This window comes from Drosophila subpulchrella, unplaced genomic scaffold (assembly GCF_014743375.2).
Source record: "Drosophila subpulchrella strain 33 F10 #4 breed RU33 unplaced genomic scaffold, RU_Dsub_v1.1 Primary Assembly Seq64, whole genome shotgun sequence".
Lineage (NCBI taxonomy): Eukaryota > Metazoa > Arthropoda > Insecta > Diptera > Drosophilidae > Drosophila > Drosophila subpulchrella.
In genome coordinates this window covers 19,687-40,492 of record NW_023665700.1, presented here as the reverse complement: position 1 = coordinate 40,492, position 20,806 = coordinate 19,687, and the positions used below count along the sequence as shown (strand labels likewise).

The 20,806-nt window shown below is 38.1% G+C and overlaps 1 protein-coding gene across 7 annotated transcripts in view; it reads right to left on the bottom strand.

The window, feature by feature from the left end:
- LOC119562580 overlaps nucleotides 1-20,806 on the bottom strand; it is a 287,979-nt gene that overhangs the window by 249,342 nt on the left and 17,831 nt on the right. Inside the window, exon 1 of one of the 7 annotated variants that reach the window (XM_037875803.1) lies at nucleotides 12,001-12,066. The exons of the other annotated variants lie outside the window; for them this stretch is intronic. The gene's annotated coding sequence lies outside the window, so the exon portion shown is untranslated. Of the gene's footprint in view, nucleotides 1-12,000; nucleotides 12,067-20,806 lie in introns of those variants that run through there. 7 annotated transcript variants of the gene reach the window in all.

Genomic DNA, 20,806 nt, shown 5'->3' with positions numbered 1-20,806 from the left:
AACTGATTGGTTTGTTATCCTCAAAAAGAACTGCTCCTAATGCAAAGATGCTAGCATCAGTAGTTAATTAAAACCTTTTTCCAAAATCTGGACAAATCAGTATGGGATCGTTTATGATAAGTTGTTTTAATTTATTGAATGCTGCAATAAATGTATCATCTTTGAATGTCACTTTAGAACCAGCTTTTAAACATTTAGTTAAAGGTTTTGAAATGTCTGAGAAGTTTGGAATGAATTTTCTGTAATAACCGCAAAGACCAAGAAATGATTTTATTTCTTTTTGAGTTTTGGGAATTGGAAATTTATTGATTGCCTTAACCTTTTCTGGATTTAACATTACACCGTTTGATCCAACTATGTGTCTCAAAAATTTTGTTTCTTTTTTCAAAAATTCACATTTGTCTAGTTGTAATTTTAGATTAGCGTTTTTAAGTTTTTCAAAAACAATTTTTAATAAAGTAAGGTGTTCGTCAAGGGACGTAGAGAAAACAATTATATCGTCCAAGTATACAAGGCAATGCTTGTTTATTAATTCACGAAGGACATTGTTCATGCATCGCTGAAAAGTTGCAGGTGCATTTTTTAATCCAAATGGCAATCGTGTGTACTCGTAGTGTCCGTACTTTGTGGAAAACGCTGTTTGGTCTATGGAATTTTGGTCCATTTCGATCTGGTGAAAACCTTTAGCCAAGTCAATGGTGGTAAAATATTGACACCGTCCTAGCTCGCCTAGTATTTCGTCCATATTGGGAATGGGAAATTTATCACTAATAGTGATCTCATTTAAGCCCCTATAGTCTACTACAAGTCTAAATTTTTGTTGACCTGAAGCATCTTTCTTTTTTGGTACTATCCACAATGGACTGCAATAAGGTGATTGGCTGTGCCTAATTATTCCTTGCTTTAACATATCGGGTATTTGAGACTCAACTTCTTTTTCAAATGAAAGAGGATACCCATACGGTTTTTTATAAATTGGAGTTTCATGATGAGTTTTTATTTCATGCTTAACAACATTCGTAAAGGTCAAATTTTCACCATCACGATATTGAATGCATTTATATTGGTTAATTAATTTTAATAATTTAACTTTTTCTTCTTCATTTAAGTGTTCTGAACGATAATATTTTCCCTATGCTAATTAATTTTGAACAGCATAATTTATTTCATCAGTATTATTTAGATTTTTGCAATGCCTCAAAATCATTTATTTGTGTTGGATTTTTCAAACTAATGTTTTTGTGTAAAAAAATGCGCCCACTAATAGTAGTGCGATTATTTAAATAATCAATATTTCCCTGGTTTGCCTCTAGTAACTTTCGTCCTAGTAGTATGTCATAATTGGAAGAAAAGTCGTGAACATAATATATTTGTTCTTGAGTAAATAAACTATTAGGTGCAACTTTTAAAAATTCATTTAGTTCATAATGACTTGTCATAGTGCGTATGATTGTCGGATCTTTATGTATGCTCCCGTTAAGAAAATTCTTTTTCATTAAGTTAATTGATGAACCGGTATCGACGAGGCAACGATAATTATGATTATTTATATTTATTTCTATGTATGTAATTGGTCCGAGGCTTGCATTGGGAAATTTTCATTTTCATTATAAACATCTTCTTTGTACTCTTTATTTTTTTGATAATTTTCGTCTACTTGCATTCTTGATTGTCCACTATTACTTTCTCTGACTCTCTTTTGTGATTGGTTGGGCTCTGAGCGCGATCGTCCACTTGGCTGTTGGCTTTGATTCATTGTATTATTTTGCTGTCCCTGAATTAAATTTCTTCGAAACTCTTGGTAACTTTCCCTATTTTGGTCAAAAATATTATTTCTGTTATTCGATTGGAACCTATAATTTTGTGGAACCATTCTTTGGGGTTGATTGGGGTGTGGTTGAATTGAAAGAGCTGGGCCAGGATTAAATAGTTGGGTGTTGTACAAATTAGTGTAAGGGTAGGGGTTACGTGTATAATTTGTTTGTTGATGCTTTTGAATTTTATTAACGTTGATGCTATAATATTTTAAATTTTCATTTTCATTGTAAACATCTTCTCTGTACTCCTTATTTTGTTGATAATTTTCGTCTATTTGCATTCCTGATTGTCCACTGTTACTTTCTCTGACTCTCTTTTGTGATTGGTTGGGTAGTGAGCCCGATCGTCCACTTGGCTGTTGGCTTTGATTCATTGTATTATTTTGCTGTCCCTGAATTAAATTTCTTCGAAACTCTTGGTAACTTCCCCTATTTTGGTCAAAAGTATTATTTCTGTTATTCGATTGGAACCAATAATTTTGTGGAACCATTCTTTGAGGTTGATTGGGGTGTGGTTGAATTGAAAGAGCCGGGCCAGGATTAAATTGTTGGGTGCTGTACAAATTAGTGTAAGGGTAGTGGTTACGTGTACACTTTGTTTGTTGATGCTTTTGAATTTTATTAACATTAATGTTATAATGTTTTAATTTCATTTTCTTCGTATGGCCCTTCTTGCTGAGCCGCTTGTTTCAGTTTAAGTACTGTTGAAATATCGCATCTTGGTAATGTCATAAAAATTCTGTCAGGTTATTTTCGATGTATTAGGTTTTTGTAGTCCTAAACATTGCTTCTGTGTACAATATAAATTCATTTGGATTTCCCTCAAGTTCTAATTTGTTGCTTATAACTAACTGTTCAAGCTCGGTCTCATTACAAAATTTTCTTAGGTTACCTTGAAAATTAGTATTGTATAATCGCCTTAATAGTTCCTCCACAGGGGTTTGCGTTTTATACTCGTCGATTAGGGCTGGTCTAAGATCTGGCCAGATGTTGACTTGTAGAACTTGCAGAATCCTCTGGGCATCACCGGTGATTTGAATTTCAATTGCTCCAAATATAACGCTTGTCTGTCGATCATTGGTTGTAGGATACAGACGCAAAAGGTAGTTAACTCTTCTGACAAAGGTTCCTAGGGTAGATAGGTTTTTTCCTAGGGTTTTTGTTTAACAATTCGACATCCACCTCAGACTCTGTCTGTTGCTTACATTTTCCAATACCTAACCGTTTTAGTTTGTTCCATCTGTTTTTTGAGTTAACACAGTTATTAAACTGTATGTTATAATGCTCTTTCTTTGCTGATTTTATCTTTTTGTTTACTTTTACCCTAGCCTCTTTGTATTGTTTTCGAAATTCATCAGTTTTGTATCGCTTCCACCGGAGGTAAGCTACATCTCGCTGACGGGTTAGGTTTTTGATTTCACTACTGAACCATGGATTTTGCATTGGCTTAATCACCTTGGTCCCTAGGGGCAAAAACTTGTTGAACAAATACTGGACATTGTTGGTTAAAACCTCTAATTGACAATCTACATGACGAAGGTGGTAAATACGTGACCAGTCACAACACAAAAATTCCGTTTTTAATTCATTATAGTTTATATTTTAATAATCTCTATACGTAAAAGAATTGATTTTGATGTCAAAGGTCAAGTCGTATGTTAAAAATATTAAGTCATGTCTGGAGAAGGCTGGTACAGAAACCTGGTCATAATGTATGATTTTGCTAGGGTCATTGATAAGAAATAAGTCAAGTAATGTATCACAGTGGCTGCTATAGTGCGTGGGGATCGTTTCGTTTACGGAAAACAAACCTAGGGATTTAAAGTTATCTACGAGATGGCTTTCTGACAATAGGTTGCTGTTAAAATGTCCTGCCAATATGATGTCAGTGTATTCCAACGAAATGTCTGAAACAACATTAAGTGATGACCCGTAGTCAATTGTCCGATTCGGTCTATAAATGCAACCTAGAAGGGTTCTTCCATGGAATTTATTGGGAAGTTCTAATAGAATGTATTCAATAGTACTGTCACTTGGCTGTTTAAGTACCACCTTACATTTCAGCTTCACATTCACGTATATAGCCACACCTCCTGCATGACCAGTACGATCGGACCGATAAACATTGAAGCCTTCACCAACAATAGACGAATCACATAGATCATTTACAAACCACGTCTCAGACACACATATCACATCGACATTAGACTGAGTGAAAAGGAATCTTAACTCATCAATCTTCTTTAGCAAACTTTGTGCATTTAAGTGAACGATTTTGAGACCATTTTTATAACTACTTATAGTTTTTATCATGGCACTAGCTATGGAACAAACTTCCTCATCCTGCATTGTTGTTATCAATGATTATTAGGGGCGCAATCTCAATATTCAATGCGTATCTTATACATTTCTTAAAGTAAACTAGTTTTAAACCTATCTTAATTAAGAGGATACGATTTATACGCTTAAGAACGAAAGCTATCAGCTTCAGGTCCAGCCGAAGCGTTAGTGAGAGATGTAGAAAGTGGATCGGGCGAATGATTAATGGACGAAAGTTCCTCCATACTGTTAATGCAACATACACCCTCTCTTCGAGTGCAGCGCACGTGCACAAGGCCGCGTCGTGTAAAGACAGCCGTAAGGATTTTATGTTTTTTTATACGCATAGCCTCTTTAAAGATGAGATAATGCTCTTTTAACAATTGCTCATTAATATAAATTAGCGCTTCTGAATTAAAACCCAGAAACTGCAAGCTATGTTGTTTCTTGTGCTCGCGCCTGTACATTCCGACTTGACCAAGCAGCTTGATCTTTTCGCGTGGGTTTAGCATTTTAATTATTATCACTGGATCCACATGTGTTTGTTGTAATTTCCTTGCTCGGAAGATATCGCAGACTTTTGGTGGTGGAGTCAGCTGGAGATTAAAGCATAGCTTGTGATAGAGAGCTCTGAGATCTTCACCTTCGACATAGGGAACTCCATAAACCCTCAGATCACACGAGCTAGTCTCCCTGCATTGCGTTGCCAGCCTGGCCTCCAGTGCACCCACCCTCTCACCTGTTGCTTGTAGATTTTCTACCTCCCGGTTCAGCGTCTCAACCCGCTCACCCATTCGGTCCCTCATGGAGCGAAGATCGGCAACCTCGCGCTCCAACGTCAGGACACGAGCATCCATTTGCTTTACTTCCCCGGCGATTTTGTCCAAGCGATCCATAAGGCTTCTGAGCATTCGTTGTTCAGCTTCCCGAACGTCCGACTCAATTTTCTCGGTTTGTTCCTCGAAGCGAGTCTTTAGGAGCTCCAGAAGCTGAGGCGAATTTACATCCGAGATGCGTTCGCTGGCAGTTCCAGCATTGTTGCGTGTACGTTTAGTGGGTGGAGCAGAAGAACCAATGACTTTATTAAGTGTATTTATTGTTTGATTTGATTAAAGTTAGGTGTATTTGTCGGTTGTGTTTGTATTGTATCTTTCGGATTTAATCGTTAAGTTTAAGTTGTAGCTTAGCTTGCAACCACTCACTGCTTTACCGACAAACTGCCTTATCGACAATAGTGAATAGCTACCTTATCGGCGATAGCGTAGCTGATGGGGCAACCTTTTTCTCTCTTGCACTCCGAAGATGCTGCCGCATCTGGTTTATAGAGTCAACTTTGTTTATTAGCACTATGTTGTGTTGTTCGCGGATAGAGCTGGTGGTATATTAGGCGGTTATAGACTTTCTTCAATTTAATAAATGTTTTTTTCCGTGGAATATCGTTTATTTTATAGAGCGTTCAATAAAGCGACTGCACACGGGAGAGTTGGAGAGTTGGATTGATTGTGTTTAATTAAATTCCACTCAACTTTATTACTGACCGAATTGGATTTATTCAGTAGTCGATTGAAATTTAATTTATTATAATATTTTTTCAGTGCCTTTAATTTGCACTTAGATTCTTTTGAGGATCTCTTAGTTGCACTTCCGAGCTAGTCGAATAAATTGCTTACTTGTGGGCAATTCCACGCGCTGATCTGGATATCCTAGTTGTTTAGAAATATCCTTTTAATTGATCAGTAAGCTACCGACTTTGTTTTTTCGCAAGGATATTTTTTTTTAAAGAGATCCTACCGACTGCGCCATTTACATGAGTCGTTCTTCGCCCGAATAAAAAATCAGGAGATTTTTTGGTTGGTTGGTTATTCTTTATTAGAACGTTGGAAAAAGACTAATTGTATGTTACAGAATTGGTTAGAATGAAACCTCGGTTTGCGTCTTAGAATTTACTGTTAGTGCATTAGGTGACGCAATCGCAAGTGGATGATGCGATCGCCACTTCTTTGTTTATGTTTACATAATTCGGTCTTATTAGATTTTGCGATCTTATTGGATTTTTACGTTTATGGAATTACGTCATTGTTGACGTTCGGACCTAATCAATTTTCTTTGTTTGTTTGCATTGCGGGATCTCAAGCTTCTGTATCGTTTTTAATCAAAGCCGAAATTGGCGATTCTGTTTATTTGTAAACGGTTTCGTTCTTTGAACTGGTGGCCGTTGAGAAATCGCAGTGCAGTTACGTCACTATATATACACTGGTCGGCATAAGTATTTTGACAAAATAAAAGTTAAGTATACTCATAACTTGAATTTACTTCTTGTAAACTATAGGCATCAATGGAAAGGTAATTTCAATGCCGTTTGAATGATACAATACATTTCTTTACCCATTCAGTACTTATTGAAAAGGACGAATTTGTGTAAATCAACTTTGAAATTTTTAAAAAAAACTTTTTTCCTCGTCTTGAAAACTTAAATTTTTTGATGCAAAAAGTTTCTTCAAACAAAAATAATAGTAACTGCAAAAAGAATTTTTCAAATATCATTTTGCTTATATTTTTTATGATTTTTTGAAGGTGACAATGTCGGAAAAAATTTGTATGAAAAGGACAAAAATATGGCTCAAATGCCTGTTTTTAAGCATTTTCAAAAATTCATAAAAAATATAAGAAAAATGATTTTTGAAAAATTCTTTTTGCAGTTACTATTGTTTTTGTTTGAAGAAACTTTTTGCATCAAAAAATTTAAGTTTTCAAGACGAGGAAAAAAGTTTTTTTTTTAAATTTCAAAGTTGATTTACACAAATTCGTCCTTTTCAATAAGTACTGAATGGGTAAAGAAATGTATTGTATCATTCAAACGGCATTGAAATTACCTTTCCATTGATGCCTATAGTTTACAAGAAGTAAATTCAAGTTATGAGTATACTTAACTTTTATTTTGTCAAAATACTTATGCCGACCACTGTACAAGTATATATATAAAGATAAATAAATATACGAATAAACTTACTCTTTAAACTCCTGGCGATGAGATCTCAACGCTCTGGATGTTGGGGATGGGAAAAACATTTCGTTTAATGAATATATAAAGAAATATGTATTAGTGCACCTTCACTTAGAAGAATATTGGTACAATAAATTAAATGGGTAATTATAAGTATTGGTGAACTGTTTAGTTTAGCATTTTTCGTTTACAGCACAAGAAAAAACTATGAATATGGAGGGAATGAAGACATACCTCCGTAGCGGAGAATTCGGGTGAACTTTGTAGTGGTGACGTCTGGGCATGCCTCAGGTTGCACTTGCACGTTCAGTTTGTTGTTGGCGGTTGAGTTGATATAAAGTTGATGTTTTTGTTTGTTGACGAGTCTATTGCTTTGAGTTATTAATTGTTTTTCAATGCCATCGACTATCTAATAAACGTTACTCAGCTTAAGAGAGTGCGAGAGGGATAGATATATGCTTGCTTGTGGCTAGCGCCACCTAGCGCTACCTAGCCCATACCAACAAGTAACCCATAATGCCCCTAGCAGCTTGGTGGCGTATTAGTGAAAACAGCTGACTTTCATCATGTGTATAACTTTTTTATGAATGGTCCGATTTCAATAAATTTTTACATTATATGGGTATTGATAGTGAGCTGCATCCCTACGTACTCTGCGTTAAAGCAGATGGGAGTGTAGCCTACGTCAATCACGCGCTGGTTACGGCGGTAGAAATGGGAAGATGGGGATGGGGATATAATTATTAACGCAGATACTTGCTCTAGATCATACTAACTAAACATATTTCATCGCGGACTATAAAACAAAGCTGGATCTTCACAGGACTAAGGACCGGGCTATTGGGCTATAAAACGACGGTCAAGGAAAAACAGGGATTTAGCGCCTTCATAACAGCAGCTGTTATGCTGTCTTCGCCCACCCTACCATGACCACCAACGACCATTAACATTTAAGGTGATCCCTAAAAGGCTACTACACATTACCTAACAGATAACAGTCGGCGACGCGTGGCTTACCCTTAGACAACTACAGAGACTTAGGGAACATTATAAACCTTATTTTTAAGCATATATAAACATATAAACAAAATATGAAAAAAATTTATTTCTAACCAAGTTCATTAGGAGCTAAGGAGCTTATACTTATAATTAAAAGCTGAAAGTAAATATAACAAAACTAACTTTAGCTATCGCTCATTTGCGCATACGCCTATGTAAATAAACTTCATGTAGAATTCTAAAAGCTGAGAGATATTTTAAAAATTAAATTTTTCCATATATATTTTGGGCTATTTTTGAGCAGTATTTGTTTTTATACCCTTGCGGAGGGTATATTGATTTCAGTCAGAAGTTTGCAACGCAGTGAAAGAGACGTTTCCGACCCCATAAAGTATATATATTCTTGATCAGCATCACTAGACGAGTCGATCTAGCCATGTCCGTCTGTCCGTCTGTCCGTCCGTTTCTACGCAAACTAGACTCTCAGTTTTAAAGCTATCGGGCTGAAACTTTCCCAAAAGTCTTATATCTTTTGCAGGTAGTATATAAGTCGGAAACAGCCGGATCGGACAACTATATCTTATAGCTCCCATAGGAATAATCGGAAAAAAAATGTTAAAAAATTATATCTTTGGTGTTTTTTAACATATTACCTCCTTTCCTTGGAAATAACATTTTTTAATTAGTTTTGAATTTCGAAATAAATTTTATCAAAATCGGAAGACTATATCATATAGCTGCCATAGAAACGATCGTAAAATTGGTGGGAAAATAATATGAAACAAATTATAGCTTCGGTGTTCCTTAACATATAGCCTCCTACGCTTGGAAATAACATTTTTTAATTAGTTCTGAATTTCGAATTTAATTTTATCAAAATCGGACGACTATATCATATTGCTGCCATAGGAACGATCGTAAAATTGGTGGGAAAATAATATGAAACAAATTATAGCTTCGGTGTTCCTTAACATATAACCTCCTACGCTTGGAAATAACATTTTTTAATTAGTTCTGAATTTCGAATTAAATTTTATCAAAATCGGACGACTATATCATATAGCTGCCATAGGAACGATCGTAAAATCGGTGGGAAAATAATATGAAACAAATAATAACTTCGGTGTTTTTTAACATATAACCTCCTACACTTGTAAATAACATTTTTTAATTCATTCTGAATTTCGAATTTAATTTTATCAAAATCGGACGACTATATCATATAGCTGTCAAAGGAACGATCGTAAAATTGAAAATAAAATTTTTAATAAGTTCTGAATTTTTTTGAATTTAATTTTATCAAAATCGGACGACTATATCATATAGCTGCCATGGGGACGATCGGAAAATTGGTGGGAAAATAATATGAAACAAATTATAGCTTCGGTGTTTTTTTTTTAAATTAAACCCCTTATGCTTGGAAATGACATTTTTATACCCTTGCAGAGGGTATATTGATTTCAGTCAGAAGTTTGCAACGCAGTGAAGGAGACGTTTCCGACCCCATAAAGTATATATATTCTTGATCAGCATCACTAGACGAGTCGATCTAGCCATGTCCGTCTGTCCGTCTGTCCGTCTGTCCGTCCGTTTCTACGCAAACTAGTCTCTCAGTTTTAAAGCTATCGGGCTGAAACTTTCCCAAAAGTCTTATATCTTTTGCAGGTAGTATATAAGTCGGAACCAGCCGGATCGGACAACTATATCTTATAGCTCCCATAGGAATAATCGGAAAAAAAATGTAAAAAAAAATTATAGCTTTGGTGTTTTTTAACATATTACCTCCTTTCCTTGGAAATAACATTTTTAAATTAGTTTTGAGGTTTAAATTAAGTTTTATCGAAATCGGACGACTATATCATATAGCTCCCATAGGAACGATCGTAAAATTGGTGGGAAAATAATATGAAACAAATTATAGCTTCGGTGTTCCTTAACATATAGCCTCCTGCGCTTGGAAATAACATTTTTTAATTAGTTCTGAATTTCGAATTTAATTTTATCAAAATCGGACGACTATATCATATTGCTGCCATAGGAACGATCGTAAAATTGGTGGGAAAATAATATGAAACAAATTATAGCTTCGGTGTTCCTTAACATATAACCTCCTACGCTTGGTAATAACATTTTTTAATTAGTTCTGAGTTTCGAATTTAATTTTATCAAAATCGGACGACTATATCATATAGCTGCCATAGGAACGATCGTAAAATTGGTGGGAATATAATATGAAACAAATTATAGCTTCGGTGTTCCTTAACATATAGCCTCCTCCGCTTGGAAATAACATTTTTTAATTAGTTGTGAATATCGAATTTAATTTTATCAAAATCGGACGACTATATCATATAGCTGCCATAGGAACGATCGGAAAATTGGTAGGAAAATAATATGAAACAAATTATAGCTTCGGTGTTTTTGACATATTATCTTATACTTTTGGTAATATAATTTTTTGTGTTTTTAAAATGAATAATTATACCTGCAAGGGTATATAAGCTTCGGCTTGCCGAAGCTAACTTCCTTTCTTGTTTTGTCTTCAAATTGTTCTTGTTTTTTGATGTATATATATTTATTGTAATGTACTGGGGTTTTTAGCAAATGTTTTGGCCGCTTTAGTTGACCTGACTTTAGTTTAAGAAGATGTTGAATTTCTTTAAATTAACATCCGAACTATCGATTTGATAAAGACCGGTGGCAATTTTGATCTAAAGCCCCTTGCAAAGTTACGTTGCTGGAGGTTTCGTGTATAAAATTCCTACCCAGGTCTATAAGATGCATCCCGATAGTTTTCGGAACGCCGAAACAGTGGATTTAATCATCTTCTAGGAATGAAAGAAAAGCCTCTGTTGAAAATTCCTTAACGGCCTTAAGAAACGGCAACTTTGAAGCGTGATCGACAACGATAAACAGCTACGCTTATATGGTCCAACAAAGTCGACGTAAATCCTTTGAAAAACCTTTTCCGACTGCGCAGTATTTCCCAAGGTTGAACTTAAAGTCTGACTGGGATGCTTTGTCGCTTTGCACACTTCAGAAAATCTTTCACATCCAAAGCTAAATTTGGCCAATAGAAAAATTGTTTAAGTTTTTCTCACATTTTTGCTATGCTACAAAGTGGTGCCAAGGGATCTTTATGGGCCTTTTTCAGCAAACTTGGGACCAGCTCTTACGGCAGCCAAAGTTTCCAATGGGATTCATCTGCAACTCCTTCGTCTGCGGCGTGTTCGGTGACGATAAACAAACACTTTACTGACCTTCACATAAACAGATTTTTGTGCTCCTGATGAAATAGCTTTGTAATAATGTTTGTAATTTGTATACCCTTGCAGAGGGTATAATGATTTCCCACTCCATAAAGTATATAGATTCTTGATTAGCATCACTAGACAAGTCGATCTTGCCATGTCCGTCTGTTCTTTTCGACGCAAGCTAGTCTCTCAGCTTTGAAGCTACCGGTATGAAACCTTCCCAAAAGTTTTAATTCTATTGCAGGTAGTATATACGTTGATACGAGCCGTATCGGAAAACTATTTCGTATAGCTCCCATAGGAATGTTAACAAATTATTTTTTTCAAAATGTAAGCAAATTATAACTTTGATGTTTTTTTAAATATTAACTTCCACTCCTGAGAATATCATTTTTTTAAAACTTCAGAATTCGAATAAAATATGTATCAAATCGAACGACTTCATCTTATAGCTGCCATAGAAACGATCGGATAAGTAATGTCAAAACAATACATAGACCGTTATATTTAGTTTTCGGTAAACATACAAGATAGTAAATTGAAATAGAACATTATCTTAAAATTGTAATAATTAGTTTATTTTTTTAAAAATCGGAAAGCTCTTTACCTACATTGCTCCCACGCGAACGACCTGCCATGTAAATGTCCTTATAGAGGCATCCGGCACCACGTTTTGGTTTCCTTTTCTATGGCTGATTATACCTGTTAATCGTAGAGTAGAAGGGTTTACAAGATTTGTCGAAAAGTATGTAACAGGTAGAAGGATGCGTTTCCGACCCCATAAATTCAGGAATTCTTGGATTAGGCATGCAGATTCTAGAGATTCCTGCGCAGCTTACGTTTGTTTCGTTAGTATGTCACGCCCACTCTAATGCCCACAAGCCGCCAAAACTGTGGCTCCTGCATTGTGTTGTTCTCATCAATACGTATCGATTGACCCAAAAAAAGTTTGCCACACCAACTTTAACGCCCACAAACCTCCCAAAACTGAGGCGCCCATAGTTCTTATGTTAAAACAATTTTTAGCTGAAAGGTATTTGTCTCGTCAATACTATCGACTGACTCAAAAAATCTTTCTTCCGCCCAAATATCCATATATTGAGATCGCATCTCGATCCCGCTTTGCTGCTTGCATATCTCCATCTGCCCATGGTCTTTTAGCTGAGTAACGGGTATCTGTTAGTCGAGGCACTCGACTATAGCGTCTTCCTTGTTTTGAATTAAAGGGCTTGTAATCTTAAGGCCCAGCGGGCCGAGAACTGAGATCTCCCTGGGACATAAGCCACTTTACTGACGCATGGTCAGTAATAATTAAGAACTCTTGTCCCTGCACAGCCAAAACGGCCACGAAACATATTTTTCTATCACCGTATAATTAAATTGACATTTATTCAACTTCTTTGGCATAAAGGAGATTTGATCCTCGTTCCCTTCGGTATATTCCTGCATTAGGACCGCGTCAATCGCAATGGATGCTTGCATCATAACGGATGGAAAAGGGAGCGTCAAAACTCGGACTCGGTGTACATTTGTTATTTCAACCTTTGGGATTAATACCTAAGATTCCATTTACAAGTGGCATTGGATATGCATCTTTAACCGTCACCTCATTCAGCTTTTGGCTATCGATACACAACCTTACTTTGCTAGGTTTCTGATCCGTAACTACTGGTGAAGTCCGAGTGCTGGAGGACTCCTCTATTACACCTAGTTCAAGCGTTCTATCCAGTTCGACATACATACAGGGTGGCTGATGAAAGCCGCTACCAAAAAAAAATTAAACAACTTTTTTTCTATTTAATGAATCTGTTTAATTTTTTTTTTATTTTGCAGATTGACTTTTACATTTAAGAAAAGTGGATAACTGGGACACTGAAACAAGAATTTGGATTGTCCGTAGTTTCGGTTCAAAGAGAGTATAGGCCACGTTTGGCGGCAATCCTCCGAGCAGATGGACCATAATGAGACTTGTAAACAATTTTGCCGAGCATGGGACACTCAACAGAAGACCTTACCATCGAAACCCTTCAGTTCGAACGGAGGAAACAATCGCTGCTGTAGCTGCTGCCATACAAAACAATCCACGTGTTTCGACAAGAAGCTTATCTGCTCAAATGGGTGTAAGCAGACAGTCATTACAGTCAATTATGCACAAAGATTTGGACTTATTCCCATATAAAATTCAAATGGCCAACAAACTGAACGCTGCAGACTTGCCGATTCGCTTGGAATTTTGCCAGAAGATGCTTCAAATGGTGGAAGGGGATGGAAACATGTTGAACTGTCCTTTCATGTCTGACGAGGCCCATTTCGATTTAAACGGCAACATAAACAAACGAAATTGTCCAATATGGAGTGCTTCCAACCCACAGATACTCCATGAGACGGAATTGCATCCACTTCGTGTTACAGTGTGGTGTGCAGTTTCATCACGCTGCATTTTCGGACCCTACTTCTTCGAAGAAAACGGTCACACCGTTACTGTTACTGGAGACCGTTACTTGAGCATGTTGAGAGAGTTTTTCTATCCAGAATTACGCCGAATGAGAATTTCTTTCAACTCTGTGTGGTTTCAGCAAGATGGTGCAGCTCCTCACATAGCCCAACCTGTTATGACAGAATTTCGACGAAAATTTCCCAATAAGCTGATATCCAGAAACTCCACATTCCGTTGGCCACCCAGGTCGCCTGACCTTACTGCACCTGACTTTTTCTTGTGGGGTTATTGCAAACAGGAAGTCTACAAAGCAAAACCAACCAATTTGAATGAACTAAGGCAATCCATTCGAGAAACAATTGCGGCTATTCCTGTCTCAACTCTCCAAGCAGTAATGAACAACTTCTTGGTGAGATGCCGCACATGCAATGCGAGCAGGGGGGCATTTAATTTCCATTATTTTTAAAACTAATTAAGCTATATTTAATAAAATTGAATGAGCTTTAACATGAATAAAAGAAAAATGAATTCCATACACTGAAAAAAAAATTATTTGAGTTTCTTAATGTAGCAAAATTCATCAGCCACCCGTTGCCAGAGATACTGCATAGTGCCTTTGCTCGAATGTTGTTCGATTCCCTGCGGTTATTTTCGAATAATAAATATTAAGGTCTTGCAGCTCTGTGGCTAGACTTCAACCTACGCAACTGACTGACGCCCCAGTGTCCAGTAAACCAAACATATTCATCTGAGCGTAGAGCCTGACATCGCAAAGATGCCCCACTATGGCTGAGTGAAGCAGCTTGCGTTCTTCATTTTTTAAACTTAACTATCTCTAAGGCTTTTTGAGCGAGATGTGTTATTACTCTTTAAGTCTGATTGGACTGGATCTATTTAATCGGTCAGTGTGGACTTCCAGACCATCAGTTTGCGTCCCTTCCATGTTTTTTGAGGGGTGGCACTTGATGCAGTTGTGCTTGTACTGGTTGGCTTCACCGCGTCCATAACAATAAACACGTTTCACCCCTGGGCACTTGGTAAGCCCATGACCCTTTTCCTGACAATTCCAGCATTTCTAACTGACCCCGTACCTCACATACTTACCGGCTGGGTGGACCGTAGCGCTGATTCCTTGTGCACTCCATACGCTTTACATACAAATTTCTCTAGTTTTTACTAGGCTTCTTAGTTCTTAGACTGTTCTGGCCCGCTCATACGAAAATTCGCGTTGGCTCGCAGAGTTTCTACCTTTGCTTGCTCTGACATGGGCTGCGAGGGATTACCCTATAAAAATCATCAAATGTTTCGCCTCCCTTTGGCTTTCTTTGATCTAAGTCCGCTCAAATATTTCTGTCAGTTCCATCATCATTAAAATGACTCTTTGGTGCTTCGCACAACTCGTACCAACAAACATATTGTGAATTTTCTAAAAAAAAAAAATAATCAAAACTCAAAAAAAAGTTGAATAAAAACTCTCTATAATTAATAGAAAAGTTCCTTGTCCAAATTCTGTCCTGTCGGACAGAAAGAAATCGTCGTACGGCCACTCCTTTATTTCTTCTTTTTCCCCTTTTTTTTCTTAGGCGCCCATTTACGTGTGGCTTCGACCCACTCCTTTAACCCAGTCTCAGAAGAGCTAGTCGGGCTTATTATATTATTTTTGAATCTATTATTATTATGTATGTTGTTATAATATATTTATTATTAAATATATTTATTACTGAAAAATAAAAGCTTTCCGGCCTCGCACCGAAACATACATACATACCTGTAAACAGAAAATACGGCTTATAATGATATATAATATGGATTAAATGAAAATAATAGTAAAAAATTCAAAAATATCTAAAAGCTAAAAAATGTTTATAACAAAATTGCTGTGTGTGCCATAACCAAGATTTTTTTGACCGGAGGCTACTCTGCTGTATTGTGAAAAGTGAAAAGAAAATTTTTCCCATTTCCCGAAGAAAAATATTACAAAACCATACAATTTTTTTTTATTCGCTTAATATCTTATACTAATTACAATGATTTAGTCCTAATACCCTACTAAATTTGGAAGCCAACGATTCCAATAGGATTCATCTGCAACTTTTTCGTCTGCGGCGTGTTCGGTGACGATAAACAAACACGTTGCTGACCTTCACATAAACAGATTTTTGTGCTCCTGATAAAATAGCTTTGTAATAATGTTTGTAATTTGTATACCCTTGCGAAGGGTATAATGATTTCCGACTCCATAAAGTATATAGATTTTTGATCAGCATCACTAAATAAGTCGATCTTGCCATGTCCGTCTGTTCGTTTCGACGCAAGCTAGTCTCTCAGCTTTGAAGCTACCGGTATGAAACCTTCCCAAAAGTTTCAATTCTATTGCAGGTAGTATATAAGTTGGTACGGACAACTATTTCGTATAGCTCCCATAGGAATGTTCAAAAAAATATTTTTTTTCAAAATTTAAACAAATTATAACTCTATTGTTTTTAAATATTAACTTCCACTCCTGAGAATATCATTCTTTTCAAATTTCAGAGTTCGAATTAAATGCATATCAAATCGAACGACTTCATCTTATAGCTGCCATAGGAACGATCGGATCCGCTGGCTGTGCGTACACATTCTTCACTTAGCTTCCTTATCGGCCGCGTCCGGTTTTTAGGAAAGCGTTCGCTCCCCTGCCAAAACAGTTTGCACTAGCGCCTGTGTCAAGTAATGCGAGTATTTCTTCTCCATCGACCTTCGTTTTGGAAAAGAAACGGTTGTCGTTTTGCACGCTCACTACCGTGTCCACCACCTTTTGCTTGTATCTTCCGTGTACGTTCGCGAGCGAGTTCGAACTTCCTCTCTCGTTGTTCTAGGCTCTTATGAGGGGAGATTTGTTTGGGCTTTGGTGTTTTTACTGGAAAGGGTTGGTCCTTGTCCGCCCGGCTATCCCGGTCTTGCCTGACGGACTCTGTGGAAAAGCCGCTGGGTTACCATCTGTATTGTTCCCCATTACTCGCAGAACCTGCAAGTGGCATCGCGGAATTTGATCGGGCAGGATTCTTCCTTCGAAGGATGCTTCCTGTAGAAGTCTGCTCCTTTGCCACACTTATAACACACCAGCGCGTGTAGCGGGCCTCGGCATCCTTGTCCATCCTCATAACACCCTCGTGTATCTTTACGCTGCCGGTTAAATTCTTCCAGCGTGATCGAGTCCGGCAAGTCCCCCAGGGTCTGGAATTCCTCTATTTCGTTGACCGCCGGTCGGCTACGCATGTTTCTTTCAGTGTTTTTCAACCAGCGATCAACTCGGAGACCCTCTCTTTTTAGCTCCGCTAATGAGGTTTTGGGGATGTTAACAGCAATCCCCCCATCTGGGAGTTCATATTGTCCTTCAAAAGCATGACGAGTTCATCTTCAGCGATTTTGTGCTTGAGCTTGAAGTGCAAGTTGTGCATATACGAGACATAATCGCTAAAGGTTTCGTGCGGCCCTTGCTTGCGTTCCATTAACTCCTTGACTTTATTGAGGTCACTCCCGGTAGTGATAAACGCCCGTCTCATTTCCTAGATCAATGAGTAGTAGTCAAAATCGTAATCTTTCGCCATGTCCTCCATTAGCTGTCCATACCATTTAATGGCCGCACCTGCCAGCAGAAGATGGAATTCACGAAAGACTTGTTGGCGGCTGAGGCCATACAATTCTTGCAACCGGTCCACGCGGAACAGGAAGCTCTCAACTGTCATGCCGCGTCCGCTTCCATCGAACTTTAGGTTCGATCTGTCTAATCTGACTTCTTTTGGTCTCGGTCCCTCAAACGATGAGTTCCGATCGATCTCTGGATGCAGTTGGTGACTCGCCTCCCTCTCGTTTGTTCTGCATTGTCTGTGGGGCGGAGAAGCTATCCGCCTGGGTGTTCTTAACCGATGCATCTGGCTATTGAGCATATCCTGTGTTACCGGTTCCAGAGGCAGAGTCTCTTGATACCTCAAAAAACTGTCAGTGGATTTCGGAACAGTTCGGGGCGGCGAGGGAAGTCCCTTCTGTTTTGGTCTATTGGATGTTGGAGACTGCGATTCTGGTACTTGTGCCTTCAGAGCTTCTATCTGGGCGCTCATACCACGCTGCATTTCGTTGCTCTGCCTCAAGAGCTCCATCAATCTCTGTTCACGCCGCTCGGCAGCCTCTAAGTTGTCCTCCTCGTGCCCCTGAAATTGGGGAAGCATACTTGATCATCCTTTCGGCGGTCCTAGGGGTAGATTCTCCCCACCGGCGGCTCCTTCCATTTCAGTGGATTGGTCCAGATTGCTCCCATGCCTCTCTTTCATGTGAATCTCCCAGCCTTAGCGCGCTCGCACTACGGGTTTGGTGATTTACTCCGTGCTGTGTTGCTCGGATCACTCTTCCGGTGCTGGGTTGGAATAAGACCTTCTTCTTTGTCACTTTGTGCTAATTAACACAGGCACTAAAATTTGTCTTCACTTTTTTTTGCGTTTGGTATAACAGGATCACGTGATTCCTTTCAAATCACCCGGTCAGCGACGTAAACGCTGAATAAGTAGACAATAATATGTTTATATACTGGGGGGTGCTTCTCTCTGCTCCTCAAGTTTCTTTTCGGTCAAGAGCCGTCCGATATTTAAGCTCCAAAAACAAAACAAAACAAATATCCTTAACTAGGGGTGTTAGCCGCTTCTACACAACTGGGTTCCGTTAAGCTACCATGCTCTTACTTTCCCTTTCCACTCAGCTCAAATGTTCCAAACAGAAACTTGCTGTGTTTAGATAAGGAATCTGTCCAAAAACCTCCTCCCACCAGTCGTCGAAAAACAGGTTGTTTGAGCGATCATACTCGGGCTTCTCAACCGTTTCCTATTTCTTTGGACTCGAACCAAGCAAACGACCTGACAAACTAGCCCAGTACGTCGTGGGGCGTAAGCCAGAGAAACTAAAAATCGTCCACCGCTCAAATATGTCAAGTGAAACCGTAAAGACTCAAACCAATCAAACGACCCGAAAAATGCGTAGCACGTCGGCTTTGCGTTTCCTGTCAATTCCCCCACCCCCCATTCTGTTCTGGATCGATAAACGAACAGTAGACCCGCACCGCAATGGCTAAGTGCGTTACCGTAATGTTTAAACTCCTGCTCTTTCTGGACTCGAACCAATCAAACGACCTGGCAAATGTCTAGTACGTCGTGGGGCGTCAGCCAGAAAGCACCTACAAATTGTATTTACGTTAATTTAAAGAAATAGTCGTTCAGCACGTAGTTTCATATTATTATAGTAAGGAAACCTCATAGTTCTTGATTTAAGGGAATTCTGTTTAATTTATTACATTAACAAAACAGGGAATTTTTACGATTGTAAAAGACAAATATTAAAATATTTTAAAGTCAAGCCACTATTCTGAGACAAAGTTCTGATTGAGCGGCCTCTCAACACTGACAGTCACAGAAGTTGGGGACTTTAAAGACAAAACAAATAAGTATGCGCATATTTATAACTATTTAAGCTCTCTGCTCTATAAAATAGTCAAATCACTCATGGCAAATTAAGAGGAAAGCATCCATTCCGATACCGCAAGTATCGCGATTGATGACCCTATCAAAATTCCTTAAGGAATATGAAAAATCCTGCCGTTGGGCGCCAATTCTGTTACATGGGCATATTAGTGCTCGAGTCCTGACAGGTACTTGGACCGAAGGAGAGGCGTCCGGTGTTCAGGCACCATTTGCCGGCAAAAGCTACGTCGTATTTGGGTCATGGGATATTGGAAAGCCTCTCTTCTCTCCAACATAACGAGAATAAATATTTTAAGTGCCTGGAAAATAATATCAGTCCATAAAGTTCGTCAGTCGTCAGTTCACAGTGCCCCATAAGCTTAGCTGTCACTTGATCGCAATACGACCGGGCTGTGTTTTGGCCATATTCCCTCCCTTCACACATTCTTGTGCTATCGGATCGTCGCGGGCCGCGCAATACGATCCCCTATTCTCAAGGTTGTCCTTCAAAAGTTATGTCATTGTTCTTGACCTACTCCACTTCTCGCGTCAGCAAACCCCTCTTAATAAAATTTAAGCACTTCATGGTCTTGATATCTTTTTACATTATAAATTTATTGAGTAATATATACATCGGCGTGCGTCGTGGATGAGTAACATAATTTTGGCTTATGCATATGGAAATTAATTAACTGACAATTATTTTGTTAGCGGAGAGTATCAAATTTATCACCTGGGAAGGTGCACACATCAGCACAACGCTGACTATTCACGACTACAAACGTCGCTCAGAGGGCTCTTGCAATTGTACATACAACTACAATGCTGATACATTTAATTATTATATATAAAAAATGTAAAATGTATGAAAAAAAGAAAGTATTTCTAAATGATTATATATGAATAGTTATTTCTAAAAGATTAATTCTTGATCTTAATTAGGAAGGTATTAACATTGCCCAAAAATACATTTTTATCTAAAAGAGAGAGAGCGATGACTGTTGGAACGGTAAAGATGATAATTGCCTTTTCGGTCTTGTTACAGTGTACAAGTGGTGAGAAATCTAGACGGAAGGACTCAATACATAAGTTCTCTAATTCATTTACAGTTATTGGTAGGATTGCTTTTGATAACAAATATTAAATTCTTAAGTTGAACTGTGGATCATTGTCTATCGCTTTTGCTCATGCTTGTCTAGTGATCATGGTGCACGGATATATATATTGTGGGGGTCAGTATATTCGGCTAAGTTGGCATTCCTAGTTAGGACATTACACATGTTAATTAACATAAATAGCCCAGATGCAACCCTTCAGTTTAGCCAGGATCCGATCCTCGCCCGAATACCAAAAAATACCATTTTGATGGATTTTGGGGATTTTGTGAAGCCTACACCTCCTCTTCTTTCCCGCAAGCTTCTCCCGAGATCGGTTCGTTTCCTACGTAAAGTGTTACAATTTTCAAACCCGTCCGCATCCATACATCCGCG